This window comes from Dryobates pubescens, chromosome 18 (genome assembly GCF_014839835.1).
Source record: "Dryobates pubescens isolate bDryPub1 chromosome 18, bDryPub1.pri, whole genome shotgun sequence".
Taxonomy (NCBI): domain Eukaryota; kingdom Metazoa; phylum Chordata; class Aves; order Piciformes; family Picidae; genus Dryobates; species Dryobates pubescens.
The window spans coordinates 13,409,006-13,428,144 of NC_071629.1; the positions used below are offsets into that span (position 1 = coordinate 13,409,006).

At 42.9% G+C, this 19,139-nt stretch overlaps 1 protein-coding gene across 3 annotated transcripts in view; it reads left to right on the top strand.

The window, feature by feature from the left end:
- PAK3 (p21 (RAC1) activated kinase 3) overlaps positions 1–19,139 on the top strand; it is a 125,646-nt gene that overhangs the window by 21,289 nt on the left and 85,218 nt on the right. For all 3 annotated transcript variants that reach the window (XM_054169331.1, XM_054169335.1, XM_054169333.1), the window contains exon 2: positions 16,030–16,140. The gene's annotated coding sequence lies outside the window, so the exon portion shown is untranslated. The remainder of the gene's footprint in view (positions 1–16,029; positions 16,141–19,139) is intronic.

Below are 19,139 nucleotides of genomic sequence, written 5' to 3' on the forward strand. Positions count from 1 at the left end.
TGTTGCTGGTCATACAAAGAGAGACAGGGATATCTTGAAGGTTGTTAGCCCTGTAATTTTCACAAGATGCTGGAAAACTGGAACCAGTCTTTGGAGAGGAGTGCACTGGGTGGACATTCAGCGTATGGTCCAGTGGACTGTGGTAGCAATAGCACATCAGGCAGCTTTGATGGTGCATGTCAAACTACTGGTCTTAGAATTAAAATGATTTTTCGTTACCCCCCAAAAGGTTTTGGTAGAAAATGATGCATAATTGAAAGAAAATAACTTCTCTATTCTTTTCCTGAGTGCTCCTTTCCACCACACCCAGCATTTTTAAACTCCTGATGCAGTTGCATGAATAAAGCTTATGGTTTTTTTAGGGATGTTTTCTTTTGCATTTTTATTTCCTGACTCTCATTGGGGAAAAAACCCAACCAACTTCTCTGTAAAATTTCCAAGGCAAAATGAGCAAAAGGCAACAGTGGAATTTTGCCATTCTGTAAGTTTTCCAAAATTGGTGATGCTCAGAAAGGTAGAAAATAAAGAGGAGACAGTAAAGAAGAAGAGATTAATTCTCCTTACAACAGTATTTGTATTTAGGAGTAGAAAAGAGAAGAAGCTTTGAAAAGTTTTAGTTGTAGAAACTTTAACTTTCACTCCTCTCCCTCCTCCTGTCTCCCCATGTGCTTTTCATAGGTTTTAGTGTTGGGGATGTTTTCAAGAAGGGAAGCTGGAAGACGAAAGCGGTGTGAGTTTCAGTAAGCTCTAATGAGAAGCACCTTGGGTGTGTTTGTCTTCCGGTAGGGCAGCTTGCTGTGCGCTTTTGCGCTGGCTCCTCCTGCATCTGGCAGCACCAAGGGGAAGCACAGCATCCAGGCTGGTGACGCCATCAGGGAACATGCTGTTTGGATTTAATCTGTATGCTGGACATGACTGACAAACAGTGGTTAACCAGAGCTAAAGAGAGCATTGCAGACATAGTTGAGCTAAGGGAGAAGCAATGTGAATCTAATTTGACTGGATTGCCTATCACAAGGAATATTTCTCAAACTCTTTCTGAATCATTATGGGGCAGAGGGGTGTAAAAGTTGGGTGAAGGATTGCTATAAGAAGAAAAGTCTCTTCTCCTGAGGAATAGAATAGAATAGAATAGAATAGAATAGAATAGAATAGAATAGAATAGAATTAACCAGGTTGGAAAAGACCTTTGAGATCATCGAGTCCAACCTATCATCCAACACCATCTAATCCACTAAACCATGGCACCAAGTGCCCCATCCAGTCTCTTCCTAAACACCTCCAGTGATGGTGACTCCACCACCTCCCTGGGCAGCACATTGCAATGACTGTGGAGAACTTCTTCCTAACGTCCAGGCTAAACCTCCTCTGGCACAGCTTGAGACTGTGTCCTCTTGTTCTGTTGGTGGTTGCCTGGGAGAAGAGACCAACCCCCACCTGGCTACAACCTCCCTTCAGGTAGTTTGGTCACTGTTGAAAGGAGATATGGGAAGGGTTCAAGGTGCACTGCATTGTCTGATACCAAAGAAGTGGTCAAAATGTTCGACTTTGCAAAAGATCAGTGCAAAATAGGTTTTGTTTCTTAATGCTGTGGTGAGACAATCACCATTTTGAATCTAAAGGCCACTCCTTCTCTAAAAGCTTACTTTATATTGTGATGTGTCCTACACTATAGACTGTTTAGGACTTCCATGTAATGCCATAGATTAGCAAGAAGAGAATTATCATCTCTTTTGGCATTGTCCTAGGCTTTTCCAAAAAAACCACTACCATCACCACCAAAAAAAACACCCCAAACCAGGAAAAGCACTAGTGAGAAGAGGGGCTCCCTGCTGAACTCCCTGATGAGGATTTTGCATTTTATTACACTTACGTTGTGAAAAGTAAATTTACCCTAAATAGGGAGAACGAATAGGCTGATTAGATTTTGTCCCATCTCTTATCCACATGATTTGCCTGACATATACGAAGCTGTGACTGGAGCAAGTTGAACAACTCCTAGGGAACTCTTATTGAAGAAATGAGTTTTCTATCCTCTTTTTCCCCCCTCTCTGTAGTTGTTGTTGTTTTGCTTTGTTTTCTGTTTCTGTAGGAAGAGTAATTTTCCTCTCTTTTACTTTGGTTTGGAAATGTGGAGGAGCTATACCTTGTGACAAAGCCCTAAGGATTTGAAATCTGAACTGCACTGCATCCAGAAAAAAGCACTCTATTTTTTTAAAAAGCAGGTTTATTTTCATGGTCTGGTTGACACTATCTGTCCAGTTGTTTTGCTGCTGTGTTATTTGGATAGTAACGGTTGCCATCATGTGTGGTTTTGACCCATGAGGGGCTATTTCTTGTTTGGGCCTTCTAATTTCAGGAAAGAGACCTCATGTTGCCAGCTTCTTGTACTGAAAGCTGTGGAATACATTGGCTAAGAAAATTCCTTAGGCCTCGCAACGGTTTGTTTCACTTCATTAATTGGATGAAGATTGCTTCAGGAGCTAGTTCTGCAAGGAAATGCTCATCCTTGCAGATGCAATGCTTACTCTCTGATACTATTACAATCTGGTTCCAGCAAACATTCTGAGTTTTCTGCTTTCAGCAAACTCCTTTGCCTGTAGACATAAAGCGGAAGGTGGAAGAAACGTCAGCACAATTCAAGTGTGGACATCTGTCTGCAGTGTCCTGTTATGATGGAGATACTGAAGCCAGGGCCTGGATTGAGAGTTGCTCTCACAATACCAATTTTGCTGGCATCTGCTATGGTTTGGGGTGATTTACTGTATTTACTGTGTGGTGCATTTGTAAGCAGGATATGCCAAAATTAGCACCATTATCTTCCTGCCTTTTCCATTCCTCAAATGTATTACTTTCAGCTACAGCAGGGCCTTGACCAAAACTGGTTCTGAATTTTTTCCTTTTCTGGTAAGAAGGGTCAAAGAAGAGGGTGAATTTTTGCTCTTTCACATCCTGTATCTCTCTTTTGTTGCAGTTTTTGTGGGACGACTTTGTTTTGCAGATTGGGATTTGAGAGGCAGAGTTGATTTTTCAGTTCCAGGAACTGGCAAGACAATCCTAGGGAGATTTGACCTTACGGTGCCCATGTGCAGAAAGCTCCATCGCTACTGTTGCTGAATTGGGTGCACAGACAGTCCATGCGGGCACGGGGTTTGTGGGTGGTGAAGAAGAGGTGGAGTTATTTTGTCCCTTTTAACAACCCCCCAAAATTGGGAGCAGACAGAGCAGGGGCACTCCTCATGCCAAAGAGAGGTGAGGTGTGGCAGTAACTTGTCATTCTCTGTGGTTGTTACTGCATGTGACTGTACCGTGGATGTCAGCCTTGTCAGGGGCTAAATGCACGCCTCACTAACTTGTAGTGTATTTGGACTGACAGGGTTTTCCCAGTTTATTAGAGTCATTTGAAGAGGAAGCTGAATGCATTTTGCTAGTACAGTGTTTTGGAAACCTCTGTGATCCTCAGCCACACTCTTACACCTATGAGTAAATTCCCATTTAATACAGGCCTTCCTTTTCCTTTCCCAAGTGAGTAAGCACAGAGCTGATGAAGAGGGCTATCTTGGACTCTCAGGCTGGCTTGTCATTTCTAACAGATGAAAGGGTTGCAAAGTGTGCTCTTCCTTCAAGCTCCAACAGCAGCTTCTCTCTTCTCCTGACTTCCTGTGCCATAAGCAGCTTCCTAGGTGGACTCGTGAGCCACCCACCTCGTTCACCTGTGGACCTGTGAGCCACCTACCCAGCCAGTTCAGGTGTCCATGAACTGAGGAGATGAGATCCGACAGAGCCATATTTTCAGATGAGTCCCACTAGAAGGCATCCCAAAGAGCTCCAACATGGGCAAAATGTTGCGAGTTCCTTGGGGAAGGGTTTTTTATAGCATGTAGAGGAGTAGGACAGTGAGTCAAATTTCTGCTCTTGAGCTAGACAGATGTTAAAATGTTCTGTTTTGTTTCTTGTACTTAGGAGAAGGGGAGGTAATTAGATGCTGCTTTGGAGGGACATGATGGGCAGTGATTGAGTGGAGGAGAAGGTTCCTGCACCTTCACCCAATCTAGAGTCTGCATGACAGAAACAATAGTTTGGCTTTAAATTCTCTGAGAAAAATTCCCAAACACTCAAGGTAGGTTCTTTGGACTGCCTACTTGCTCTGTCTGCAGTGATTATCTAAATAGATCTGTCCAGACATTTCTAGAGTTTCTTTTTCCCTGGGTGTGCTGTGCACAGTGCTCAGCTCGGCTGTTCACAGCTGACTAAATCCTTTTAAGAATGAGTCACTCCTAAATGAGAGGTGACAATGGATATGCAGACAGCAAGAAGTCAGGAGTGAGATAATGAATATTAGAGAAAGGCTAAACTAAATAGGGAATGAGCAGCATAAACTTGCAGCTCTTATAAATAGCACTGCAATGCAAGGAAGGGTTTTATTTAGAAATGAGGTTCCCAGGGAGAATTTAGATTTCTTGACCCATTAGGTTATGTTGTTGAACTTGTCCTGCCTTACCAGCTCTTAACAGAGAAACAGGTTGGCACAGGTTAGTATTCAGTGGGGAGGTTCCCAAGGCAACATCTCCCTCCATATTGATTTAAGATGTGACATTAGTGACTGATGAAATGATGCTTTTCCCTCCCAGTCAACCCTGATGGACTGGTGCAGAGTAAGATAGATGGGATGGGGCTGCTTGTCTCAGGCACTTGGCGTTAACGTTTTGTGTGGCGAAATCCCCTGTTGGCTTGTGGCTAAGCAGAGCACTCCTGCTTTGTGTGCTAGCTACTGTGATGGGCCAGCAGTGGCTGGTTTTCAGTTCAGAGGTGGCTCTGCTTCAGTAGAGATGTAAGTCACCCTGGAGTTTGTTTTAGACATTGGTTTGGGGTGGACATTGGCACAAGGTTATTGCCTAAGGCAGAGATTTGCAAAGAGCTGAAGGGAGTTAATTATCCAGATCCCATTAAAATGCAATATAATTATAAAGCCCCATTAAAATGCCATATAAGTGTATAGCTTCATTTTATTTTAGTTATTTATATTTTGTGCAATGCACAATGTTGGTATTTTTTTTGCATGCATCACTGTTAGAAGCACTCAGCAAGACTAATGTCCCTCCTGGTGCTGAAATTTAACCATTTACTTTTTCCAGTTTAACAGTATAAAAAGCAAATGTTTGACATTTAAGAAAAATAGTATCTCAACCCTTCATTTATCTCTACCTACATCCCAGAATCTTTGACATGACTAACAGGACAAATCACTGCTTTTGCCTTAAAATTAGCAGATCAGATTGTGAGGCATTTGGGAATCTTGAAGTAAAATGAGAAAAGGACCTTATGGATGAAATCACAGCAGATAAGTGGATGATTATCTGCTGGAGTTGTCATACTTGCTTCCTGTGGCTTTCACTCATAATTGAATTAAATGAAATGTAGCTGTACATGGATAGCACAAGCAGAAAGGTATCTGAGCATTGGTGGCTATGGGAGAAGCAGTGAAGGAACTGAGAGAATTTTGCCCGTTAGTAACTAAAATGGCCCATGGAGATCAGGATTATTCATTTCTTCTCTGTAGAAATCCAACGCCAGAAGCAGAAGGGTGATGGGAGGGAAAGAAGTTACTTGAGTGTGTAAAAGGCATTGGAACCTCAACTGGTAATTTGGGCTAAAGGTTATCCTTGGACATTTTTTTGGCTCTTTGGTGAAATATTATTTTCAAGCTGGTCCCAAACAGTACTTCACAACACTGTGAACCATCAGCATCCCAGACCAGCTTCCCTTTGGGGAGTGATTCATTGTGACAGATTGTCAGGGGGATGCTAGCAGAACAAACAATTGCAGGAGCTGGGATCATATTTTCCTTTTTCTCTTCTTGCTACTGGTATTTTTACCTCTGCTTTCACTCAATTTAGAAAAAAAATGTGCTGGTGTAAGGAAGATGTGGAGGGGGAGGACTGAACTCATGAAAGCCAGTAGGGAAGGTGTTCACTCCCATTACAAACAACAGTAGCTTGTGACATGATGATTTATTCATTGAGGAAAACATATGGTATTAAAAGGAGGTAGTAGAGCTAAGTTTTTCATGTGTTCTGATCTCACTGACCTCTGACCAAATGGCTTTGATTTTCTTTGCTAATTATGGTGTTTTGTCTGATGAAACGTAGAGCTTTGGAGTTACCTGAATCATTGATACTGTCTTAGACTAAATTATGGTCTGTACCTGGATTATTTTTTTAGTTTGATGTTTTCCTCAGGTGCATGCAGAGTTTATGGAGAGGCAGCTGCTGGTTTGTTATTTTTTTCCCCCTTCAGTTTTGTTTGTTGGTTGTGTTTGTTTGTTTTTGTGTTAAAGCCTAGGTACAGATAAAGTTCTTCCATGCAGGTCCTCTGTATCTTCTGGCTCAGCTCCATGCATCATCCTTCGCAGAGAGCAATGAAAGTTTGCACATCTCATTTTATCTAACTTCTGTTGATACTGCAAAGGTCATCCCTTCCGACTCTCTGAAGTTTTCTCTACCACCCTTCACCTTCTCCCTTCTGTCATACACAGGATGCTCATCTTCCTTTTCCTGATTCCTGACCATCCACTCTCCTGAAGCTGCTTCCAGCCAACCCACCTGATACTAGGAAGTCAAAGCCAGCTAGGAGGCAATGAGGAACCACTACACTCTCATTATCTGACCTGAATTAACCAGAAAAGCTGTTTAGCCTTTGAGGGGTCTTTGACCATTGACCGTTGGTTTTTGACTCTCATATGGGAGATTATTCCTTCAAGATCCCCAGTAAAACTTTGCTTTCTTCCTTCTTACCCTGCTCCAAAACTCCATTTACCACAGCAGCATTTATTAAAGATCATTCTTCAGCTTCTCTAAACAGTGGACAGCATTATTCCCATGTTTGACCTAAATCCTCCTCAAACTTCCTTACACATCTTTAGCTGTACCCGCATGTTAGTTCACGCTCTGTATTTTGTTTATCAGCTCACTGGGGAAAGGTGCTTGTGCTTATTCCATCCTCTGGTGTCCTGGCTTGGGAGATGAGTCTTGCAGGCCCCACAGCAATGCTGCTGCTGCTGTTTATTTCAGAGTTGGCTGACAAAGGCAGTGGACTCTTCAGTTATTTGGGACACACAGATAAATGCTGGTTCTTCCTGTGCAACAGCATCTCAGCTCTTCTGGAATGGGCACTTACTTCTGTTGCATGTTCTGTACTGCTAATTTCCCTCTGCTACAATCCATCTTTCAATATTAACAAACATTAAATATTGACCCATATTTCGTTTCACCTCTGTAAAATTACTGAAAATGTGTGAGCCATGGGGTAGATCTTTGAACAGTATAAATGGGCATAAGTGGCCTACATCCCTTTATGATCATTTGACAATTGGGACTGGAGCTCATGGGACTGATGCAGAAGTCACCTGAGAAATGGAGGCAGAGGGAACTGTTTCATCCTCACCACATGGTGAAGAGCAAAATCCCACTGCTGTGCTGACCAGTGACACAAGATGGGTTCTGTCCTGCTTCAAAGTGATTAGCGAGTCCTGCTGTTGTCAGCGCTTGAAGAGAGCTGTTGCCAGGCTACTTGACCAGTCAATAATGAGTGCTCATTAATCTATTTTCCTCTTCTTGGTGACAGTTGTTTGATAGCCTGATCAATTTTATGTTTATCATTTGTGTGGTGACCTCCTGCTGCTTTACTGTCTTTTTGTTTTAAGGAAGAGAGAGCAAAAATCTGAGACCTTCTGTTTGTCCCCCAGCTTTGGGGAAACACCACACTTGCTTTTAAATTTTCAAGATCAAGATTTCTTGCAGTGTTTTCTGTGACAGCCCTGGAAGTATAAATACAGAAACCACAGACAGTTCCCTGGAGACTGAAGGCCTAATATGTGAATAATCTCACCTCCTACCTCATAGTAATATCATAGTGGGGGAAAGAGGTGTATTATACATACCAACAGCTCTGCTTAAACAGTGTCTAGTCGGGTGTGTGAAGTGTGTGTGTAAACATTTGAAGGGTAGGTCTCAAGTCATCATTGTGGGAGAGATGACACAAGTAAGGTGATAGAACATTGTGCTAGCACTCACTAGGGTTTTGAAAATGCCCTAAAGCCAAAGCACACTGCAGATGGGCTTGTAGCTCATGCAGTTAATGCAAGGCATGGGTCTTGCCAGAGCTCAGAAGCATTGCAGTTGCTCTATGTGCTGATAGTCATGCAGTATACCTAAAGTACAAGTTATCTAATCAGCTAATATCTAAAATGGCACTCTCGTTCTGCTTTGTCCTCAGCAAGTGTCTCTGGACTGTGAAATCATTCTGAAAGTGGCAAAGTCCAACTAGATTGCCAAATTGTTAAAATAATTAAGGACACCTCAGCAAAGCGATTGTGCTGTTAAAGCATCATCTTGGCAGTGTCGTGTTTTCTCTGCTGGCATAGCTGGAGCAGTGAGGGAAGAAACAGCCAGGTACTCTGGGCTTGGAAGGTCTGAGACTAAAGCACTTGACCTTGTGTCCTTAGGTCTTTCAGTTCATACAGTCGTGTCCATCATATATTTATGTGTGTATGTCTGTGTACGCACAGGGGTGTGAACAAAGTGTATATGTATGTGTATATAGAAATGTGTATTTGTGTGTGTGTGTCTATGCATAGGTACAGCAGTCAGAGCACTGTTGAGTGAAGTTATACTCATTCCCTTACTCTGGGCAGGGTGAGGAAGGGAACAGGGGTGCTTCTGTCAGGGCAATGGGGGTGCTTGTCCCCTCTCAGTCTGTGACTTCAGCTCTGGATTTATCTGGCGTGGAGGGAAACATCCTGCTCGGCTTGCAGGATGCAACTGCATGCACCCCTGGGAGAGGCCTGATGTTGCAGTGTGCTGCCTCTTCTAAGGTGGCTGGGGCATTCCGCTGTCTGGAGTGATTCCCTCTGACATCTGCTGGACCAAACCACTCCCAAACCCAACCAAATACCTTCTAGAGTCAGTTTTAATTTTCTGGTGTTGCTTGTCCAGACAGGACTTTGTGCATGGCTTCCTGAAGAGCACTTGGTGTGTTGTTTTGTACAGGAGCTACGTAAGAGCTAGTTACATCAGTGTAATGACATTTCAGAAAGCAGCTCCTTCAGATCAATTCTAATGAGTATTTCTTCTGAAATAACTGGATGCAGAGGTCAGACAGTGATACACATTCAGTGCTGGCCAGCTTCCTGTCTGCTGAACTGCACTTTACTCTCCTATCGCTTCCTAAGTGCCACATGACAACGTGGAAGCTGAAGCAGAAGGTTAGTCAAACAGGACAGTAGTTTTTAATGTGAAAAGCAGTAGCCACCAAGGCCTAATTGTCGAGAAAGGATCTTTTTGTAGATGGAAGCCTAGGGAGGTGCACCTCATTCTCCTGTTTGGATTCTGACTAACTTGGAATGCTTTTGTGATGGAGAAGTTATCATAGCAAATTTGTTGGTTTCTGGGAGGAGGAAATACTCCTGAGTCTGTGCTCTTCTAGGTCACTCAGTCTTACATCTGTCCTTATGACAAGTGATCTCTCTGTCACCTTGAGGGTCACCATGGCTTCTTCTTGTGGCTTTGTGGCATGGTCTGATTGCCTTGCAGTGTATGCTCTTCTAAAGTTGTTTATTGTCATGAACCAACCCACAGAAGGACATGCACAGGGGTATAAACCGAGGAATTGTAGAACAAGACAGGAGAGTTTCACTTCTAGATTGTATAAGGAGTCCCAGAGTACAAGGAACTGAACCCAGCTACCTTGTCACCCATTCCAACCAAACCATCCCTCCTCACCATAAACCTGATTGGTTTTGCCCCAAGGCTTGAGTTATGGCCTTGCCCCCTGAGTCTGGGATTTAGTGATGTAATTTCAAAAAGTTCTGATTGATGGAAAACCAGGGAAATATTAGAAGATCCTGCCATGTACTAACAAATCACTCTGTTGATTTATCTGCAATGTAAATCACTCTAAATAAAATGCTCTGATTTATCTATCTTTACTTCATACTTGTAGAAGGAGAAACTGATTTAGTGATGCTGAGCCCAGCCATAAACCTATAACGTTCATAAATCCTGGTGCACATGTGTTAAACTGGGATTTACAAACCCCAGCCAGACTTTCTGATCTCACCCCATAGCTCTGATAACAGACACCTCGGAAGTTTTGTCAGTTGTACCAAGTCTTGCCAGATGGAGGACACTATTGACATGACCTGACCAGGGATTTGCTTTCTTGGAGCCTGGGGATGCTCAGCACTTTTGCATTTGGAGATGAGATCAATAATCATTGCATTCCCGTCCTTGATAATGAGTCTGTAGAAAGAACAGGAGGATGGATATGGAGAGTCATTTCTGATGGGTGCATGGGGAAAAGGGGAGAGCGGAGCTTTATGCAGCTGTCTGCAGTAATGGCTGGTTCTTTTATTGCCTGCTGCTTTATATTTGGGCGAGTCACAGGAGATCACGACAGGGAAGAGTGAGACAGGATTTAAAGTGAGAAGGTATTGCTACCGTTCTTCAAGCTGACATCCCGAGTTATTCAAGATGTGGTATCTCGCCTTGTGGTTCTCAGAGTGAGGCTAATCACTTTGTAACTGAACTAGGCAACTGTGAAGAGAATTTAGTATCCTCCCCTAAACCCGCCCCAACAATTTACTTTCAAGTCTGTGCCACACAGGGTAAGTTTTGTGAGGTATGAAATACAGCCATGCCTTTGCCTTGCAAAGCTGTGAGCTCTCCTTTGGTTTTACAGCAGTACTGGGATGTAAGGAGCCAGAATTAGCAAGTTCTGTGTTAGAGATGTGCAGTTCATGGTCTTCCATGAGGACATCCAAGGTGCAGGAGTTTCTTGTATGTAGCAGTTGCTTTTAAATTAAATTACTTAATTAATAATTGCAGGTATGTATTGTTGTGCTTTAAAAAGGAAGATGACTTTGGCTGCTTGAACAAAATAGAATTTTAATTAGATTAGGAATTAAATGACACTCCCCCTAGCCCCCCCTACACTCTTCTCAGTGCTAGGTAATGTCAGATGAGGCTTGATTATAATTATGGTGTCATAAGTGTTAAAGCTTTCTAATGCACATAATGGTGCTTTAAAAATTACCTCCTGCAAACTGAGATTTACCAAGTTATTATGGTTTCTGTGTGTTTAGATTAATCAATCATAAACACAGCTTCAGGAGGGTTGAGGAAACTATCTAAATAGAATGTTCTCCTGAGACTCATATCTGGACAGGTTGACTGAATTTCTGTGACTTAACGACCCACTTTCCCTCTTGCCTGCGGTCTGATCCTGCCTGTGTGACATGCAGCAGTTGCTGTACGAACTGCTCTGTGTGTGTGAATACAAATGAACTTTTCATTCCCCTCCACAGGAGTATTCGTTCTGAAAAGACTGCTAAATATTTGCCTATCTTTTGGACTTGGTGCTTGCTCACCCACCAGCCAGGCAAAGCAGCCCTGTGATGGAGAAGGACTTGCTGAGATCTGGGCAGGTTTTCAGCAGATGGTGAGGATCTTGATCTCAAGGCTAGTGCCTCAAACTCTCTGCTCCACTGGGGTAGGCTGTTTGGCTTCCAAATTGCAGAGGGCCAGAGCAGAAATGTTGTAAAATAATGGCTAAAGAGGTAAAAAAAAATAGGAGAAAGTCTTCTGTGAACATTAAGCTGTGTCTGTCACTGATCATTGTTGTCATTTCTGGTATTTGCTAGGAACATTCAGTGCTGCAGAGAAATACTGAATCTTTTCTTACTCCAACTATCATCATCACTGCAAGAGGCACTGTTTACAGTTCTGCTTTTGTCTCTAGAACTGATAACTCTCTTGCTTAACAGTTGTTGGGAAACCTAGGACACTGCCACTTTTACTTATCAAATGTTGGAATGAAATCCTGGTTTTCATGAAATCAGTACCAAAATTTTTGCTGATGTCAGAAGAGGCAGTGTGTGTCTGTGGATGCTTTCTCTTTTTTCCTGAAAAAGCCAAACTTAAGACTAGTTTGATCTCAATTGTTGTAATTTAAATCACATAATTATTATACAACAGCTCTTAGATCCCAGAGGAGACAGGATCATCGTGTAAAGGGCTGGACAAGTCGGTATTGAGCTGTGGACTGTGCCTCACAGACATTATGATCTGAAGTCACGATTCAGGAGGATGCTTAATGCATGTCTAACTTCTGAGCCCACAGATAGCTCCTGTGACTTCAGTGAGAGGCCTGGCATGCCTAACCTTAAGTCAGTGATGAAATACCCAAACCACTTCTAAATTAAGACCTAATACACAGACAGTCATTCTTGAATTTTAAGTTCCTGTCTGGCTGCTCTGACCTTCTGCAAGCCTGTGGTTGGCTGATAACTATGATTTTGTAGATAAGACTCAGCCAGTTCAGTTTTAATCTATTGGTGATTGTGGCCTCAAAATTCAAAATACAGAACATCCTTAAACCTCACAGATTGTGTCTTACTCTTGAGGATTTAAGAGGGAGAATGATGTTGAGAAGAGCACCATATGTGAGTGTAAAATATACCTTGGTCACTTTCTAACATATCTAGCAAAACCAGGGCAGAGTAGAGGGTCTGGTGGAGCCTTACCAAAGTGCCTGAGGCACGTCAGGGTGTGTGGGGCTGCTCTGTGTTGTACCTTGCCAGCTCTTGGGAGTCATCTGCTTGTGGCTGTGGAGAAGGAGGCAGAGAAGTGTGTGGAGGGAAAATATATGCATACTGCAATCTTGCAGAAACTCTTTTTCATTTTGTCTTTAATTTCTTCTTGTTTTGTTGCTTACAATCAGTCTTGAGATCAAAGCCATTTTGGTGGGACTGACAAGCACCTTCATTTTTGTGGGAAAGAAGAGAAAGAATTCCTATAAGTTATTATAAATAACTTTATACTGTGCCATCCCTTTTAACTGAGCTTGCTCCAGTGGTTAAACTGAAGTTGATCATAATTTTGGACAGGCTTTTGCCTTCTGTTCTTTGAAAAATTAAAGGAACTGCCTCCTTTAAGTGAGAGTCTTTAGGGCTCTTCACCAGGCAGCATCTCAGTGGTCTCATTTATGACTGGATTAAGATACTGACACCATGTATTTCAATACCTAATGAAATTCTAGGTGATTCCCAACAGGTTTCTAAAATGTCACAGGAAATTGCCAGTTTGTGGCTGTATCATAGACAGAGCCCTGTTGCTACAGTGTACAGAAGGTGGGAGCTTGTACTGCACCAGTTGCCTTCAGCCACCCTGATGTTGCCCTTTATGGCACTGACACGTCTCCCAACAAATCCCCTTCTAGGTTGGCTGCAGGTGAGGTGGAAGGGGAGTGTGAAAGGAGAGGTAAACTGGCATTTCTTTCACTGTGTCTGTGTCAGAAAGGCTTCTGTTTATTTTTGAAATGTTTACAAATAGAAAGCTTATATTAAAGATGGACATGGATAAAGTTTGGAGATGGTAAAGGTGGAGGTGTTCTTGTCTCCCACACTGAGTTTCTTTCTGCTGTGTCCCTTCCCACATATTTTTTATCCATTTTCTTGATTTCCCTCTCCTTTCATTTTCCTTTTATATTTTCATCTCATGACAAGTAAAAGTTATCAACTCGAAGCACTGTGCATACAAGGAAACAAGAATGAGTTCACTGGTTTTTTGGTCATGATCAGTAGGCATTCAGTGTCACTGCCAGGCTTTCAGAGGAGGGTAGATCTACAGGCAAGGATATCACTGTTTCCTTAATGAGAATGTCTATACAAAGCATCATATAACCCAGCACATAATCCTGCCAGGTCAAAGGTGGACATCTGAATCCTCAGCTGAGATACTGAATGAGTGAGGGTGTTGTGGCCTTTTAGAAAACCACTGTGCTAGAACTCTCTCAGCTTTGAAAATAAACCCTTAAAAATGATTTTGCCTATTTCAGGCCAGCTGAGTTTCCTTCTTTCTTTCTTTCCACAGTATGTTGTGATATGTTATAAAAGATTTTAAGAAGTAGGTGCTCTGCTTCCTTTTATGTGTTTGCCCAGTTTCTGCATTCCATGTCTCTTGGGACCATAAATTTCAAATACTGAGGGAGAGTGTTTCTTGGGAAAAAAAGAGCAAAATTCCTTTGAAGAGTTACAACTAGAGATGGAAGCATTTCTATTCCTTTTTGATTCCTCCAAGTTCTGTTTACAGAGACTAAATAGAGACCAGAAGAAGACTTGACCACTTTTCTTATTAATAGTTTGTTTCACTGCAAGAGAGTGCATTTGGGTAGGGTTATTCTGATACCTTTTATAGAGAGTGTCCTGATGCCTCACTTTAGATGTGCTACAGAAAAATCCCAACTGGCAATTCATACTGAGAGCAAGCATGGGTCAGGTGTCTGTGTTTGTGATGGAGGGGCACAAATGATCAGGGAGCCTGGATTCACTGAGATGCCATTTTTCTCCTCTGGGCATTCCTCTTTGCAGAGCTTGCTGCATTTGTGGCCTAGTTTTAATGAGAGATTTTTGACAGCAGTGGTGGATGTTGACATTTTCTGCTATTATTTTTTCCCTTCTTTGGGTTTGAGCTGAGCACCCGGTATAGCCAGGAAGCTTGAGACTGCCTGATTCAGTCCCTCTGACTGTAGGTACCATGTCCTAGAGCCTGCTTTATAAACTCCCCAAGTTGATGAATGGTTTCTTTCCCCCATTATTTCTGTTAAAAAGTAGCTTCTGCCTCATTCTTGTTGTAATGGTAACATTACAATTTCCAGTCCAAATTTACTTATTACCTTTTTATTCTTCTTTGTTTATTTCTAGTCACTGATCCTGACTATCTACTTTTCTTCTTTGGTGTTTGCCTTTGAGTTATTTCTGGACTGGAGTGGTGACCCCTCTCAGTCTCTGTTTGGTTGAGCTAAAAAAAGCTGGCTACTCTGGTCTCCCAAAGAGGAATCTCCTTTATTCTGATTCTCCTAACAGTCTTCATCAGTCCCTGGCTTCTCTGGAGTTCAGTATGTGTGTTGACGAGGGGCCCACACAACACCCTCTGTTCACTCTGGTTCCTCAGTTTGTGGACTGTTTAAAATGGCTTTGCTGATCTCAAGAGTCACATGGGATTTTCAGTAAATACACAAATTTGGTTTTCAAACCAAAACCCCAACCAGCATTCACCAAATGCAAAAGCAAATCCTTGTCTATGCAGAGTAAGGAATGGTAAGTAATTATTTGAAGAGCTAAAGGATGGAATATTTATTGGGACAGTTTGGAAACTGAAGGTATATAAATAGTCTGCTTCTGTTGCTCAGTGAAAGTGGGACCAGTTATTGCCACCAGTCCTTTATACCTGTTTGCTCTACCTCAGGTTTAGGGGTCTGCTTCTTTAGGTAGGATGCTTTCATGTGAAAATGAGCAGAACATTTAAATACACTATTTATGGGTTCTGTCTAAACTTTGATTATTTTCAAATCACAGCAAAAGCTCCCAAATCTGGTGCAATCCATATCAGAGCAGGATCTGCCAGGCAGCTTGGGTGTGCACAAGGTGGCCATAGTGAGTCCAGTGCAGCAGGTATTTGTGCTGTGCTGCAATGGCACTTCCAGAAAGCATCTGATTTTACTTAAAACTGTTCAGCAAAGTGTGCAGACAGGGTGGGGAGCTAAAAGGGCAAGCCTAGCAGGAGTATCCAGCTAGCAAGAAAACCATAACCAAGGTATGAAAAAAAAAAAGGTGAGGTCTGGGAAAATCTGTCCCTGATCTGCAAAAGATAGTGAGCAGAGTTACAGTGCCATTGAAAGGTTTGGGAGGTGCAGGTAACAAAAGCAGAGCTTTGATGCAGCTGGAAGCCATAGGTCAAAATTTCAGTGACGGTAGCAGAGAATTTGATGGTACTGTGTGGCTTTCTGCCAGCTGGAAATCGGGCCTAATATTTGTTTGCCCAAGTAAAAGGGTTCAGTCAGTCTTGCAGCCTGCCTGCAGAACAAAGGAGAGAGACAGATTTAATGCTCATTCTGTTAATTGCCCAATGGCTATTCTTTCAGCACAGATCTGTGTTTATGTGCCAGAATAATTTGGGTTTGTGTCTGACACAGGAGATCTGACTTGTGGAAGGACTTCAGTCTGAGCTGTTGTTCTTGGAGGACTGGGGAAATGAGGGCACATCCTCCCTGCCCTTACAGTCTGCAACTGAAGACACCTTTCAGGTAGGAGCTGTTTCCTATTGGTGACCAGAGAGGTGAGTGACATGTAAGTCAAATTTTAAAGCAAAGTGAGAGGGGAAGAAAGAGAGAAAAAAGGGACAGAAAGGTCCTGAAGGGTTTTCTTCAGCCTGACTTAATTTGGAGGTGACACTTCATATGTCAATTTAAATTAAGCCATTTCAAAAAGCACCCATCCCAGAACCTCTGATGCACTCGGAAGATGGCATCTGTGGGGCATGTTGGGTGACTGACACATTTGAGGACAGAGAAGGAGGGAGCTGCAGGAGGAGCTGAAATGAAGTGCTTCATGGCAGAGCTGCTTTGTCCCCTGACGTGTATGATCACGTGTAATTAGCAGGATGTAGTTCAACCCTGTTTTCTTTATCACGTGTTGGTGCCTGGTGTTTTGGTGTGTTAAACTCAGGCATTTTGTACTTATGTCATGGTTTTCAGCAACAATCCTGATCTGAGGATGGTTTAAGTAAGACTCTTATCTGGGTGTTGAACGGTTAATGTAATAGAAAGCTTACACTGGCATCTGCAGCCCTGTCCCCTCCAATGCAGCTGAATAGCATTTCATGATGGCAGGGAAATAATTCAGCAAAACCAGGCCTTACTCCTTGGGCGATGAATGAAGCTCAAGTGAAGCAGAGGTCACTTGTGTTAATCTGAAGCAAATAGGATTGTGGGACTGGGGGAAGAGGGTGAACCTCCTTTTATGTACAAATTCTATGGCTCAGAGGCTTAGGAAACACTTCATAGTAAACATTTGCAAAGTCTCCATGCCATTAGCCTTATTTGAGAGGAGAGACAAATGGTTTTCCTGCTTCGTTTTGTGCAGGTCTCACATTTTGGTATGTATGCAAATTGTGCTGGGTGGCAGTGTCTCATACAAATAAGCTTGAAATGCAGAGGCAGCCGTGCAAGCAAAATGGCTTGCTGTTCCCTGCAGCTGCAACGAGGACCAGGCAGGGAGAGAGCTTAATTTGTGAGGAGGCATCAGGAAGAGAAAAGCAGGAATCCTCCTAAAATGCTGGCACAGTAGCAGAAAGTGCTGCATCCATGCTACAGTGCTGCCCTGTGTTTCTGATGGCCTGAGGAGAACATTCAGCACTGTTTTATTTTTCTTTGGGTTTTGGAGCATCCTGACTTCTGAAGGCATGGGAATACACAAGCAGCTCCAGGGTGTGCAGAACTGGGATGAGGAGATGAACAGCACCTCTTTGAGATCAGGACCAAAATGAGGATGGAAGATGATACAGATATGAAGCGCAAGCAAGGAAGTTTTGCAGGGATAGTGACTGTCTGTTGTAAAGACTGTGCAAAGGCTAGAGGTTCCCTTGTGCTGCTAATGTTCTCTGTCCCAGATCCTGTGTGGGGCTGTGAATCAGGTTTTTCCATGCTGTTTAACAGCAGTTACTGATATGCCTGTATAGGATCATCCCAACTGTAAGTCTTCTGTATCTTAACCCCTTTGCAATGTTTCTTTTATGAGTTGAGTAGGCATCAAAAACTTTAATTTCCAAGTGACGAGTCCCCTAGTTCTCTCCTTCTTAGGCTGTGCTTTCCCATCAAATGTACCAGGAGTGAATATGCAGCAAGTTAGACTGAGTTTGGCTTTCTGAATCTGCAATATCTCTTTGTTAACATAGTGACAAGACCAAACGCTATTTAGTTGTAGTGGTGGGTGACAGCAAAACAGAAAAGGAACTGGAAGCTGATAAAAATTCTTAAAGACATGAACTTTCCTGGATTTTGTTTGCAGCCATACCTTTCTGGAGTTTGACCCTTACGTGCTGGAGTAAACCGGCAGTGCTGTGTGCCCATGGAAGTGTGACAGGGACTCTCAGAAAGTGTGTGTAGTGTGGTCCATCAGGCAGAGGACAGGGGGACTTGGCATTACTGACTTCTCTGTGTAGGGGCAGACAGCCACAGCTTGCACAGACTCCCTGCTTTCAGCTAGGTGAGCTGTGAGAAGAGCGCAGCTGCAGATCTGCACTGTGCCTCACTGAATCCATTCCCTTTTGCTCTTTGATCTCTTTTCACACTGAGAAACAGGCAGTATGACTGCAATGTGATGCTCTGGCTGTAGACTGCATTGTCATGTTGGAGAATGAATTGCCTCAGAGCCCTCAGTCTGTCTCCTGGTCTATTTCCTGCTAAAACCAGGAAGGCTGGGATTGCCATGTGATTTTGAAGCTTAGATCTCTGTTGTATGGAGAAATTCTGTCTCTGTGTTCATTCTTTGCGTCTTCTGATTCCTCTTTTCATCCATTATCTCAAATGCTTTTGGAAACTTCATTTTCAAAGCACTGTACTGTCTCATGGGCTGCAGCTCACATGAGCTTCCTTGTGTGGGCATCATGGTTTAGTAGGAAATGCGACACTGGTTTGAAATGTTTGGCAGACAAGATAGGGAGAAACACATCTGTGAGTTATTGAGGGCACAAGTAATATCTTTTACCTTCAAAGACTACAGATATTTTTTCCCTTCTCATCTGCCAAACACTTCGCTTTTCAGCATTGTCTGTGTCCAGAGGGTGTTTCTCTTGGCTGGGAATTATCTTGGACATGTGGCCTGTGTGAAGCTGCCTTGGGCATCTCCTGAACTCCATGGCTTCGTGGCTCAGTCCTTCCGCACGTGCTAGCTCGTATCGACTTTAACATTTCACCTCTGGTCACTCATAAACGGATTCTGCAGTGGGAGACATTGGTATTTCATTTTGTAACTGTTCACTATCCTCATGTGAACTGCAGGTTTCAATAAGAACCTGGGCTGCACTCCTCCTTTGGTGTCTGAAACTCTCCTTTCCCCAGAGGTGGTGGGCTGCTGCCTGTGCTTGTGATACCTCTGCCCATGCAGAACAGATGAGTAATGACAGTACTGGTTTTTTTTCTAGGGAATTCTTGATCAAACCCTCAAACCTCACTGAAGATGAAGCAAGTTAAGCCCAGCTTTTCTCCTGATTGGACCACTGCCCTCTAAAAAACAACCTTTAGAG